Raw genomic sequence first — 13,741 nt, 5'->3', positions numbered from 1 at the left:
TATACATACATATATATATATAGAAAACCAAAAGCCCACTCACCTGGAGTCCGCGCTATAACTCCCTAGCACAAATATCAAGGCGTCACAAACGATCGGCACCTAGAACAATTATCAAATAATGTCTTGGAATTCTTATCAATAGAACATATAACTTACATATCCTATTTGGAAAGATTTGTACAGCGGATTCCCGATCTGTAAGTTTCTAATATTCTCAAATATTATGTATTATAACATATTAAAGTTTGGTGACGATCTAACGGTCGGATCATTGATTGCTATAATAATCAGGCAGCGGACTTTAATGGAACTACGTTCAAATGACGGAAATTCGTCAATCGGACTTCACCAATGGAATCAGGATATTCAAATTTAGCCTAGGAAGGTCAGGGGATGCCTCGTCCTACGCGTCGTTGGACACGTTGCCGCACGTGGCGATCGGCAGCCTCGACTCGTCGGAAAATTCAACTATTTCTAAAAATTCTCAAACTTCACGGAAATGATGATCTCAATGAGTAGAGCAACTTTCATACCTGCGACCAAGGCCAATTTAGCCGGAAAAAGCCCCAATTTCACGAAAACCCGTCGACACCCTAGAAATAGGTGGTTCTTGATTCGACTCCAAACAAGCTTCGACGCCTCAACCAATGCATGGGCTTTGTTTCTGGGTTCATGGAGAGTTTATTAGTGATGTTAATTGAATCGAAACATTTTAGGTTTGCTGGATCTCGGCTTAGGGTCCTCACGGCACCCATTGTTCCCGTCTGGATGTTTTCCCCAAAATACAACCAAATTCATTATAATTTTAGGTGAAAAAGGAAGAGGGAGGGTAGTGGAATGTTTTCTAGGCGATGGATAGCGGCGATTCGCCGGAAAAATTGCCTGAAAAGGTGTCGGAAGGTGTGGAGGAGCCGAGTTGGGTACGGGTCAAGGGGATCCCGATGGGTTCCTCTCCTTCTCCAATTCTCTCATTTCTCTCCTTTCTCTCCTCATCCATTGGTCACCCTCTTCTCTCTCTTCTTCTGAATGGGCATCCTGCCCCTCCTTTCTCTCCTTTATCTCTCATCTCCACCGCCCATCTTTTCTTCCTTTTAATATGGGTCACACACGTGGCTTTCCAGATTTTGCTCTAAAAATCTGGAGCTTTCTTGAACTTTATTAATTTACTAGAATGCCCCCAACTTAAAACGTTAATATCTCTTTCGTTATAACTCCAAATTGCACTCCGTTTGCGCCCATGCGTCCATAACGATGAGTACTACGAGGATACACTAAGAAAATGAATCTTACATAACTCGACAAGGCGGTCAACAAAAGTCAATGCATTTACCTTGAAGGGCATTTTTGAAATTTCACATTTAAAAATTATAAAACTGTAACTTTTGGGGACAGGTCGTTACATTTAATGCTTAACAAAATTCATAATTGTTGTAGGTAATAATAAAATTCAATAACATAATTAGGGTATTGTCATTGTGGCATAAGTTGTAAATAATTTATAATAATAGGTTACTTATTTCCCACATTCAACAAGTTTAAATTTTAGGTTTTATTTGAATGTTGAAAGAAAGATGGGTTTAAGTTTAGGAAACAATAGTTACAAGGGCTGCATCCTAAGGCTATCTCTAACCGAAGGAGGGCCAGAAGGCTCATTTTAGCCTTATAGTCCTCTAAGAAATTAATATTTTAATGAACATTGCCAGGCCATATTTCTTACCATCTTCAACCGAGGGGCCAAAGGGACATAGGCCAAACATAGCCCTATGACAAAAAACCATCTCCAATCGAGGGGGCCAAAGGGCCATAGGCCAAATATAATTTATTATTTTAATTGAATTAATATGGTTACTTGAATTAAACTACCTCAATAATTTTTCGAGATGAAATTTCAATAATTTTACGTCTAGGATTTCGAGTGTCACGTGTCGATATGTGAGTAACTTTGCAGATTTCTTGTTGATAAGGAATCTCAATAATTTTACATCTCGGATTTCGAGTGCCACATGTCGATATGTGAGTAACTCTCCAGATTTCTTGTCAATATGTAATCTCAATAATTTTTTGGATAGGATTTCGAGTGCCATATGTTGAGATGTAATTGGCTGTGGGAATTTTAGATAGGATTTTTATCTGCGTGGCATTTCTTATCTTTAGCTTCCAATGTCTACAAATAAGGTGGATATTAGCTTATAATTCACATACCTTCAGCTTTGCCCTCTCCAATATCTCTTTCAATTCAATTTTGCAATGAATTCCAACTTTGGATCCTCTTCAGATTCCAATTGGGGGTCTTCATCCAATTCCGAACTGGAACTAGAAGATAAATGGGCGCAGATGAGATGAGACAAGAAGATGAAGAGTCCGATGAAGAAGATAAAGCGTGGTGCAATGCATCATATATAGCAACCATGGTGTTTAAGTTTTATGTTGTTAAATGTTTATTTATTTATTTTTAATGTTGTTTAAGTTTCATTGTGACAGCCCGTCCCGGATTTTTCGTACCGTAGGGATAAAATGACAGTTTTGCCCCTAGTGTGTTGTTTCATTGTGTGGTCATTTTGGGGATTTTGGGGGTTTTGGTTGGCTGTTTTGGACCACACACACACACCCACACTCACCCTCATCCTTTCCCTGTCCCGTATCCTTGTCTCTCTCTTTCTCTCTCTCTCTCTCTCTCTCTCTCTCTCTCTCTCTTTTCTTCACCATACGTACAGACAAGACCCATTGTGCTCGAAAACATCACGGATCGAGGAAGAAAACTACATATTTGTGCTTGTGAAGTCCTTAGGAGTTCAACCATACCCATTTCAGGTAAGGGAACCTTCATTTTCATGTCGAACCCGAGATGCTCAATTCCGGGTACTGTTCATGCACATGTAAATTCATGTGTTTTTGAGAATTTCAAGCTTGTAAGAAGCTTGGTGAAATGAAATGAAATGAAATGTTTATATGTTTTAAATAACTGACACACCCCGATCGAGATCAGGGTATGCTGGCCGTCACGTGAAGGTGACGTAACCATGTGCACAGTGCGAAAGCTAAGAATAATAATAAAAGTACGAATAAATAAAAACCAAGCTATACACTACGTAAATCACATACATGTGCAAGCGTAAGTGTGAAAAACAATATTCAGAGCACGAAAGACCTAGTACAGTCCGGGAGAAACAACACTAAATAAACACACCCAAAGGTGGTCCTACACTGGTGATAATCTGTTAAATATGCCGTGAATCCCTCGAGAGCCACCAACAGAGCTATCCAAACTAGAACCTGGAGGGGTGCAAAACAGAAAGCGTGAGTGGGCAAAACAAAGCTTTTCAAAATCATTTCAATAACAAAGTTCTAACCCCTCGCCGTAAAACCTGTATACTTCCCAGAAAAAATAGAATATATACACATATATAGAAAACATGCTCAGAAATGTGCCATGTCGAATGCCTCTGAATAAAATGCAAGTACTCAGGTAATGTCAATCAATTCCATGTAATCTGTCAGCCGGAGTCACCTAACGTGACCTGTACGGTTGAATCTAGAGCTCAAATCCACAACTCACTAACTATACCTGCACACGAGTCGGAACCACCTAAAGTAGTCTATACGACAGGACTGGGTGTAAATAAATACGCTCAAGTGCTACGATCACGTGAAGACTGGGTGAATAATCGCGAGTCACCTACGAGTCGGAACCACCTATAGTGGTCTGTACGATAGGACTGTGCACCTAACTTGGATCCAAGATGAGCGTGTGGTGCGGGAGGTGAACTGTTGGAAATGTGCCCTAAAACCAATCATATGATGATACTTTATGGACATTTCACATGTTAAACTAATCTAGTTTAATATTAAGGGCAAACATTATTGTTTGAGCCGTCTCATATAAATGTTATATGCTTAAACGATAAGTCCAAGGAATATGTGATTGGAAGAATGCGATCTAAAGAAGTTAGATTCATGAGACCATTCTTTCGTAGACACATCCTAAACGTTCCTGATCATAGGATTGTCAATTGGGCATTAACAGTCCGTTAAGATCAGTACGTGCTATGTCTTCTCTCAGGGAGAGTGACTAGTCTCGAGTCATTGGTGTGTGTGACATCAAGACAAGTACGTAGGTGCTCAATAGAGAATGAGTTCACTGAACACGATCAACGAAGAGTTTTCATATTCATGTCACATGAGAACTCATGGTTGGGATAATGCAAATTAGTCTTTTGACCTGAGGCATCACAGTTGTCTTGTGGTTAGGTCCTTAATCTTTGATTATGTCAAAGTCATTCCATCATGAGGGTGTCCATGGCATCGTTGGGGTTAAGCCACTTAGCCATGAAGGCAAGTGAATGCGCAACAAGGGATCTCTAACCTTCAAACTGTTTGAGGGAGAATACTCAATGATATGATTTAGAATCTCTGGCCAGAGAATGAATGAGATGTTGGAATGCGTTCCAGATCACATTCAAGGTAATCATATAAGTACAAGATTCACATTGGATAGTAGACATGAATAAACTATCAAACCAAACAATGTGGTCAAGAGTATTGTATTAGAGAAAGACCGTATTGCATTTGTAATCCTAAACTGAATAGGTTCTCCACCTCTTCTGATTAGCTTGGGTAACCATGACATGCTGCTAGGCGTCAACCATGGTTTGTGGAAGCCCTAAAAGTGTATTATCACTAACGGGAGAATTGAAAGTAAGTTTCAATTCACAATCGATTAGAAAGAGTTTTAATCGCCCACTGCCTCGCTAAAAGGAACCTAATGGATCGTTCACCGAGTAAGGTAGAGTTTGAAGAAACAACGGAGATGAGTGAGAATAATTAAATGGTTTAATTATTTATCTAAGGCTAGGATTAATTAATATGTTAATTAATCAAACGAATAAGTTCGTTAAAGACCTCGGGTTAGTTTTGGGCCGCAAGGCCCAATGGGATTTGAATGTCAAGCCCATTAACTCAAGTTGTATGACAACTTGAATAAAACAAAGGGCTTGAAAGCCCAATAAACCTATAGGCCGGCCATGTGTAAAAGAATAGGGCTTTTGGTCCATTAGGTCACTTATTTGAAGGGACTATATAAAGGACTTTATAGCCTAAAATTTACTAAGGGTTATTTTTGGGGGAAAGGATGAGAACACAAGCTCTCCTTTCTCTCTAAAATTTCGGCCAACCTTGGAGGGATCATCTAGCAATCAAACTCCTCCAAGGTCACTCATTTCTTCTTCATTATGCCTTGGTGATGAATAATTAGAGGTTCTCAATTTTGGGAACTTGGAGAAACCTTTTCATCCAACCAAATCCATGGATCTAAGATGCAAGGAATGAAGGCCCTCTCTTTGGGTGATTGGCCTTTGCTTATGCAAAGAGGAATCTACAAAGGTATTGATTTCTCAACTCACTTTGTTTTGAGTTGAGTCTTGGTTCACCTATCTACTAGGCTTTGAATTTCATGGGTAAATGTTTTGTTTTTAAGTGCATACAAGCATGATTCCGCCTTTAATTGTTAATTGCATGCTATTGATGTTGCTTAAATGAACATGTTTTTTCACAAATCTTCCTTCATGAACATCACGTGAAGGACTGTGCCCTACTTTGGGCGGGAGCACTAACACGGGGGGTGCAGGTTATGAGCTCTCTATGCATCTCAAATCACTACTAAACATAAACATAAACCATAACTTACATGACACTTACCTGTACGTTCGCAGCACCAAACATATGTATATATGCAACTAATAATGCATAATTAAACGAGCAAACATATTGCATGGCATATAAAACATATAAATGTTTAATTTCATTTTCTGGGAAAAGCACAAGTATATAGGTATGTACGGAAAACCAAAAGCCCACTCATTGGTATGTAGAAGTGTCGTAACCCCCTTGCTTCGAGTGACTGCGCTCGTCCTCGGGATAGGTCTCACCTATATGCGAAACAACTATAAAAACGTTAATTTTAAAGCACATAACCAACATTACGAAATAACTTCTCATACAATGCTCAAATGGTGTGTGAGTACATCAACGTGATCTACTCAACCTCACGAACATTCCTATATTTTTAAAATAATTTTCTGACATCGTACGCGCCCCCACGCGCCGGTCAAGGCACGGCCACACGCGCCGCCCACGTGCAGGCACGTGCCTGGCACACTGACGGCGTCAGTTAACGCTGTCAGGAATATTCCGTTAAGTCTGACAGATTATGTTAACGCCGTTAGGAATATTTCGTCCAAACTGACAAAATATTCCGTCGTCTTCTCTGGCCAAACTCCGGCGCCGTCGCTGTTGCTGGAAAATCAGGAAAATTTCCAAACTTCGTATCTCACTCGTTTTTCACCCAAATTTCATGAAATTGGTACCAAAATGAAGCTTACAACTAGAAGAACAAATCCTTACCACTTTCAAGCACTAAAACCAATGGAATCTCGCCGGGAAAACTCCACCAAATCCAGCCAAACCTGCAACTCACGATCCCGACGTCCAAAACCTTTAAACGAACCACCTCGAGCCTTCTAAGGACCTCACCAAGCTTCCTACAAGCTTGAAATTCCCAAAAACACATGAATTTACGTGTGCATGAATAGTACCCCGAATTGAGCATCTCGGGTTCGACGTGAAAATGAAGGTTCCCTTACCTAAAATGGGTATGGTTGAACTCCTAAGGACTTCACGAGCACAAATATGTAGTTTTCTTCCTCGATCCATGATGTTTTCGAGCACAATGGGTCTTGTCCGTACGTATGGTGAAGAAAAGAGAGAAAGAGAGAGAGAGACAGGGATACAGGACAGGGAAAGGATGAGGGTGAGTGTGGGTGTGTGAGTGTGGTCCAAAACAACCAACCAAAACCCCCAAAATCATCACATAACGAAACAACACACTAGGGGCAAAACTATCATTTTACCCCTACGGTATGAAAAATCTGGGATGGGCTGTCACATTTATGTTCTTAAATGTTGTTTAATGTTGTTTAAGTTTGATGTTATTTAATGATCTTCCATTTTGTTTAATGTTGTTTAACGGCTTAGGTAGTTATAAGAAAAAATTAGAATTTTATTTTTTTTAAATTTTGTCCCAAAAAAAAAAAAATGCAAATCCAATGGCTACATGGCGTCAGCTAGCTGGCGTCACGCTGACGTCAGCTAGCCGTTGTAGTTCAAACCTTAGGCCGGCCAGAGGCTGGCTGAATTGGGTCAGCCGGTTGGCCTGATTTGGTATTTTTGGCCTGGTGGGGCCCACGAGCCCTTTGGCCTAGCCTTCGGTTGGAGACGATTTTCGTGTCATTTTGGGCTATTTTTAGTCCTATGGCCCTTTAGCTGGATCGGTTAGAGATGGCCTAGAGTGTTGCATCTTACAAGGCGGGCCTTCGAGTTATCAGTTCTTTAGCTTTTCGTGTATAATAGCAAGGTAAGCTTGTTTGTGTTAAGGGTAAAACTAAGGAAATTAAATTTATAAACAAAATTTACAAACTAAATGATGTGTCATCAATATAAATGAGTACATTTAATAACGCTTAAGCAATAAATTAATCATCAACTTTCATATCCTTTAGTTTCCAAATTTTTTTCTACAAATTTAGTTTTTGTAGTATTATTCTCGTGTTAAAATACTAATCGGGGCAAAGTAGAAACAACCCGGCCAATTAAAAAGAAAAAAATAAATTAAATTTTAAGTTTACATTTCTTTCATCAGAATAAAACTCACATTCATATCATTGGATAAAAAAAAAAAAAAATAGAGATGTGAATAGGACGTGAACGGATTTGGTTGTTGGAGCATGTGAACGGATTTGGTTGTTGGAGCATTGCTCTTAATATCTTTACGTAAGCAAATTATATAAAGACTATGTTTAAGAGATGACACGACACAATTGTTCCCAAATTTTAGTCAAACAAGCAAACCATACAAAACAATTATTCAAACTAAATGATGCAGCATGTTGTTAAAAAAAAGAAAAAAAAAAATCTTCTTGTTGGTAACTGAAATTTTAATGGTCCATATTGTTTGATCAAAATGATCCTCTCCTTAGGCTTAAGAGAGGATCCAAATCCCAAAGAAAAAGCCACGATGGTCCAATTTCCAATTATATATACATCAAATCGATTATTTGGACATGACCAATGAATAAACATGTCATGCACGTGGTCAAACAAACAACCATTTCAAGTCAAAGTATCAATCACCACTCAACCTCAAAAAAGTCTTTTAACTTCCCAGAAATCGCGTTTTAGATAGTTGGGTGACAATCCGGGTTGCGGGATCGATGAAGGATGGAGCCGATCGGAAAGGAGAGGGAGTGAATTGGTGAAAATCGTGGAGGTGAAAGGAAGAGAAATACGGAAGTAGGGCCAAGAACAGTTAAATCAGATAAGGGGGTTTGAGGAAAGGGGCCAAAGGGCAAGGGATACCAGAGGCTGAGGGACAAAGAAAGAAAAAGAAAAAAAAAAGAGAGAGGAGGAGAAAATGACTGCCACCGACCCCAGACGTAGCTAGGGCCGACGGCTATGAGAGAAGAAAGCGGAGGAAAGTTACTCAAACACCAGTAAGAAAAACCCTCACAGAAAAAGAATCTCTCTCATCAAACGGGAGAGAATAAATTTGGATTTATGATTAAATGATCATAACATATAATACTTCTCATTCGACGAAATTGAACTATGAATTTGAATGTAATTCTAACTCATACGTCACTCTGAGCACCACTTGAACATACATTAAGAGCTTTCAGTGCCTACATGCATTTTCAAATTGATTCAAAATTCTTTTTGTATTTCAGTAGAAAACGTAAAATAGCCCTCTGTAGATTTCGAATTCCCACCAAATGATTTCGAACTAAACTTAAAATTTGGCACACATATTATTGTAAGGAGGGGATCATTGTGGTGAATTTTCCTGAATTAGGACCAAAGATGTTGAGCGTGTGAATCCATCCCACACCGGGAAATTGAGGAACCTTACGTGCCGAGGTCTATTCTCCTATTGCTAATTAATTTTCGTGTGAAATCTCAACTTTCTATTACATATCGCACGTTATCATCCACATATATGAAATAAGACAACAGAACATATAGCAACTTAAAACCCAGCAAGAACAACCCACCTCCCATAAACTCTTTAATTCTAAATATGACTAAGATCAACAAGACAATATCAAGAAGATTAGTTGCATACTTATATTTCACATCGTATATGATCTGATACCATATTACAAAGAAACATATACCTAATTATTTTCTGTGATCGATCGATCCTAAGAGAAATATATATAGTTCCTAATTAAGCAATCGAATGAGATCCAACCAAATTCAGTTTGTTCCTTTTATCTAAGACTAGTCTGTGAGTGCTTGAGAACCTCCTTGCTTGATCTACTCCCCGTTGTCCGTAGCAGCTTCGACCAAAACCCTCTTTTCTTCTTCTTCCCACTACTATTCTTGTGATGATCACCGGAACGATGATGACTTGTCTTCGAAACGACGGCAACCGATCTGCTCTTCTTCATCAGCCCATGACCACCACCACCAGTTGTAGGAACACAAGTCGTACTACTACTCCTTATCATAAAAGAAACCGAACCCAAAACATTCGTATGGGAACTATTACGTCGACGATGATCTCGGCCGCTGCCCGCCACCTGCGGTGGAGAGTTACAAGTGGAGGAGGAAGCAGAAGAGAAGTCGGGTTGATCGTGTGAAGGACCATTAACTTGGAGTCTGTCTGTGAGATATGTTGAGGAGGGAGCGTAGAGCTGAGAAAGCTTCTCACTAAGACAAGCGGAACAAACGCCTGGTGAAATTAGGGTTTGCTTATCATCGGCGGCGTAGTACTGGAACTGTTGGTGCTTCTTGCATCCTCTCTGTGATTCTGACCAACCCATAGTTTAGAATTTGGTCTGAAATTCTATGCGCTTAATTGGTATGCACGAGAGAATTCCTCGTTTTATAGGGAGAAGAGGATTGGGTTGCTATCTAGGTAGGATTCATTTGTTTATATAAAAAAAAAAGACGCACGGACGCAGTAGTTTGCCACGGACATTCGTTGTGTTACTCCAAGGTGCTTAGGCCTTGTTTGCTAATTTGGGGGAGACATAATGTGAAATAAAATGTTTACTTTGAGGTCTTAGGAAGACAAGTCTCTTTTTTCAAAAATTTTTAAAGTTCTATTTTCTTTTACATGTGAGAAGACTTAATTAATAATTTTTTTTTTTTTAAAAAGGACCCTAACCGTTATTTAGAGAGAAAAAGAAAGGAAAAAAATTCATTAGCCTCAACATTAACTGTGACTTTGGGATCGACGACAATCTTTCTTGATCTTTTCTATCTTTCTCTTATGTGTTTCTTCTATCTTCAAATAATCTTTTCTAGCACTCTTTTGCTTTGGGTAGAAGAGTTTTCATGATTGTGGCTGCTTTCTCATTCAATCGATGAGAGCCTTTATGGCTTCCATGGTTATGGATCAAACTTCATATTTTTGAGACATAACTATTGTTTAGAGTTGGGTTGGTTTGTGCTTTTCTTTTGGTTTGTGCAGATGGCAAATAATTATGAAAAGGAAGGTCGGTATTTGTTGGAGGTGACATATAAGAATGCTTCTTTGCCGACGATTGCAAAATCATCAAAGGGTGGTGTGGTCTTTTCCTCATGATGCCGTTATAGTGGTTCTACAACTTGCAAAGTTTAGTCCTAATGAGTTTATCTTTCTAGTTGATCAAATGTAAGTTATCTGTGATCGTTGAGAAATTATATTTATAGAGAATTTGTAATTGTGAAATTGTGTGGCGTTTATTGTGGCATGTGCGATCTCTTACTCATGTATGACATGAATATCCTATATACATTCTTGAAGGGTTTCTTAATAAATTTTTATCATCTCAAAATTCTTTTGAGTTATATGACAGCAAACAAATATAATACATTGACATAAGAAAGATTATTTGACTAGTATAGGTGTGCACGTAAAGAAAAATGTGTGTTGAATGAAGGGTGGGAACAGGTGTGTGGTCCCTGAAGGTGATCTGTCAAACCGATGGACGGCTGTGATGTCAATAAATACAAAAATGTAGGACCCATTTGGGTTGGAACTTGGAAGGTGTTCAGAAGTCCTGATAGTTACTTGGAAAGGCAGGCGATGAGGATAGGGAGTGAGTCAAGAGTCAAAACTAGGTGCCGTCCGTGCGTGCGTGCGTGGGTGCTGCGTGTGCGGGGCCAAGCGACAGAAACCACAAACGACGTGAGTGATGAGTTATGGGACGGCCGTGCACGTGAAAAGAATACACGTTTCTCTCGAGTCAACTAGGCTATAACCTAAATTACTTTTAGATATAAAATTTGATTATTTAGGATAGACTTGATATTCATGTTGTGTTTTCATGTTCGTGTTATTTAAAAAATACGTTAGGAGGTTGTATGTGTAACACTTGTTAAAATAAAAGAGTAATACAATCCGATCTAAACTTGATCTATTAATATTAACGAATAATAGGATCCAACATGTTTTCGTAAATTATCAAATGAAAAACGTAATACTAAAAACATATGTGAAATCAAAGAATCCAACAGTAAGGATTTAATTTCACACAATTGTGATTAAACCCTATAGCTATTGTTGTAGTAAAGTTTTTCAATTAATGTAGAAGTTTGAAAAATAATATATATATATATATATATATATATATATATATATATAAACTCTCGTAATGACAAGCTCTACAACTTTTGTAAAGAGGTCAACTATGAAATTTACGACTATAATCCATAAACTATAGATTTAAATTTAACCGTTGATTGTTGTTTATGTTTACTCTCCATTTTTATCACCGAATTTCCTTCTTTTTTTTTTCTTCAGATTTTCTCTTTTTAAAATATAATTTTTTTAGCAGATGCAGAAAGGTAAGCGGTTGGATCGTTGATGTCATGTTTAAGTTTTTACAGTTAGTGAAAATTTTGCTCGAAGTTTATAAAATCTCTAGAAATTATATAACATCGATTGATATTTCAGTCAACTCAAACATCGGAACGTGATATCAATGATCCAAATCGTTCATTTTTCTTTGTCTGCTAAAAGATCATGTTTTCGAAAAAAAAAAATCTAAATCTAGGGTTTATGGATTATGATGTCGAATTTTAGAGTTGATTCCTTCACAAAAGCTGTAAAGCTTATCATTGTGATTGATTGTGTGTGTGTGTGTATATATATATTTTCACAATTCTACATTAATTATTATTGATTTTCCACTCAAGCACTATAGAATATTCATGAGGGTTTGGAGGGTTTTAAAAATCTAAACGACGATGTAATCATCGTCTAAGTGTAGATGATACAATCACAAGCGTTTGTATATTCTTTTCACATTTCTCACACTTTTATGTTATAATCGTGGATTTTTATTTATTTTAAACTTTCCCCTAAAAATCCCGTTCACCAGGGGTTGTAGGGTTTCAAAAGTTCAATTTACGATATACTTATCATTAAAGCGTAGATTATGTGATCATGATTGATTGTGACACACCCCGACCGAGATCAAGGCATGCTGGCCGTCACGTGAAAGTGACGTAACCATGTGCATAGTGCGGAAGCTAATAAATAATAATAAAAGTATAAATAAATAAAAACCAGCTATACACAACGTGGAAACATACATGTGCAAGCGTAAGTGTGAAAACAAAGTTCAGAGCACGAAGACCTAATGCAGTCCGGGAGAAACAACACTACAAAAACACACCCAAAGGTGGTCCTACACTGGTGATAATCTGTCAGATATGCTGGGGAAATCCTCTGGGGAGCCACCAAAAGTGCTAGCCAACTAGAACCTGGAAGGGCGCAAAACAGAAAGTGTGAGTGGGCAAAAACAAAGCTTTTCAAAAACCATTTTATAAACAAAGTTCTAACCCCTCGCCGTAAAACCTCTATACTTCCCAGAAAGTATAATATACATATATATAAATCATGCTCGAAAATATGCCATGCCAAATGCCTCGATATAAAATGCAAGTACTCAGGTAATGCCAAATAATGTCATGAAATCTGTCAGTCGGAGTTACCTAACGTGACCTATACGGTTGAATATAGAGCTTAAATCTCCATCTCACTAATTATACCTGCACACGAGTCGGAACCACCTAAAGTGGTATGTACGACAGGACTGGGTGTATAATAAGTACGCTCAAGTGCTACGATCACGTGAAGGCTGAGCGAATAATCGCGGGTCACCTACGAGTCGGAACCATCTAAAGTGGTCTGTACGACAGGATTGTGCACCTAACTTGGATCCAAGATGAGCGTGTGGTGCGGGAGGTGAACATCACGTGAAGGACTGTGCCCTACTCTGGGCGGGAGCACTAACACCGGGAGTGCAGGTTATGAGCTCTCTATGCATCTCAAATAATTACTGAACATGAACATAACCATAACTTACCTGGCACTTACCTGTGCGTCCGCAGCACCAACATACAAATATATATATGCTACTAATAATGCATAAACAAACGACAGACATAATGTATGGCATATAACGTATAAACGTTTCAATTCGTTTCCTGGGAAAAACATAAGTATATAGGTATTTACGGAAAACCAAAAGTCCACTCACTGGTATGTAGAAGGGTCGTAACCCCCTTACCTTGAGTGACCGCGCTCATCCTCGGGATAGGTCTCACCTATATGCGAAACAACTATAAAAACGTTAATTTTAAAGCACATAACCAACCTTACGAAATAACTTCTCATACAATGCTCAAATAG

This window comes from the organism of the source record quoted next, unplaced genomic scaffold (assembly GCF_019419815.1).
Source record: "Pyrus x bretschneideri cultivar Hongxiangsu unplaced genomic scaffold, Pyrus_bretschneideri_v1 Contig86, whole genome shotgun sequence".
In the NCBI taxonomy this organism is placed as follows: domain Eukaryota; kingdom Viridiplantae; phylum Streptophyta; class Magnoliopsida; order Rosales; family Rosaceae; genus Pyrus; species Pyrus x bretschneideri.
The sequence above is the reverse complement of the archived record's forward strand: the minus strand, read 5'-3'. Positions refer to the sequence as shown.